This window comes from Anoplophora glabripennis, unplaced genomic scaffold (assembly GCF_000390285.2).
Source record: "Anoplophora glabripennis isolate ALB-LARVAE unplaced genomic scaffold, Agla_2.0 scaffold26, whole genome shotgun sequence".
Lineage (NCBI taxonomy): Eukaryota > Metazoa > Arthropoda > Insecta > Coleoptera > Cerambycidae > Anoplophora > Anoplophora glabripennis.
Window position 1 is genome coordinate 2,187,828 of NW_019416261.1, and position 1,385 is coordinate 2,189,212.

Genomic DNA, 1,385 nt, shown 5'->3' on the forward strand with positions numbered 1-1,385 from the left:
CATAAACATGACACTACCCCCGGGGTTTACACAGACGAGCCGGCGAAGCAAGAAGAGCGCCAGAAGAAAGGGCCCTAGCCGGCGGGGCCCAGCCAGGACAAAAGGAGGTCCCACAAAGCGCCTACACCGGCCGCATTTGCGGTCGGGGTAGACGACGGATGGGGCCCACCTACGAAGGCTGTCCAGGCCTACACGAGATGAGGCAGGATAAAGAGGGATAATCCCCCTCGATCCCAAATCATTGAGGCCAATTTCTAGCCATAGAATAATGGCGCGTATTGTTATTTGAATAATACAGTTTAATAATGTTTTATTTTTCGTCATCAGAACCCATTTTAATTTTTTAAATTAAAATGGGTTATTCTGATAATGATAAATCCCATGTATTTTTAAAGAAAGGTTCGTTTCTGTCGTTTTTGTCTGATTGTGTGCGAGGGAGATACAGTTATAGTGTGCGACTGTGCGATAGAGATAGAGTGACTTTGTCCCACAGACCACCTTTATCTTCATTGAGAACTTTTCCACAGACCACCTGGGTGGTCTGTGGGACTTTTCTCTCTCTGTCTCTCTCTGCTGTCTTAAGAACTGTTTGGGGCTTCCCCAGCATCTTCATGACAGCTAGGGTGGGAGTGTGTGGTAGAGCGCGTGGCCTTTTTAGCCTTCGTCATCGAGCTATGACGTCACAACATGAGAAAAAAAACGATTTTTGCTCGTAACTCGAAAATGGCTGGAAATACAGGGTGTTAAAAAAAGAGTGTAAAATATTTAAGGAGGTAATATTATGAACCAACATAAACAGAAAAGTCTCAATAAACATGGGTCCGCAAAGTAACGGTTGCGGAGATATGGAATGTTTTATGTTTTTCAGCCCCTTTTTTTATTTTGCAAAAACGTTGTGTATTTTCTTATAATAGTTGGTTGATGTTTAGTGAAATAAACAGTACGTATTTGACAGTTGTTCTCAGTGCACAAGTTTTCTTTCGCTATGGCTGGTTACTCTAACGCAGAATTAACAGACATGCATTTCATGTATGGTCGTGCTAATGGGAACGCCACCGAAGCGCGACGTCTTTATGTTGACGCTTATCCAAATCGCCAGATTCCTTCACAACGCATGTTTGGAAGAATTCACCAAAGATTGCGTGATACCGGTTCCTTGAGCAAACAGTGCCATTTATCCGGAAGACCAAGGTCGGTATCCACTCCTAGAGCAGAAGAAGAAATTCTAGCACTGGTAGAGCAGAATCCAGGTACGAGTGTGCGGAGAATATCAGCCGAGGTAGGAATTAGTGGTCCTCTTGTTTGGAGAATCCTTCACGAGCAACTGCTTTATCCATACCATGTGCAACGAGTACAGGCCTTAAATCCAATAAATGATCATCAAG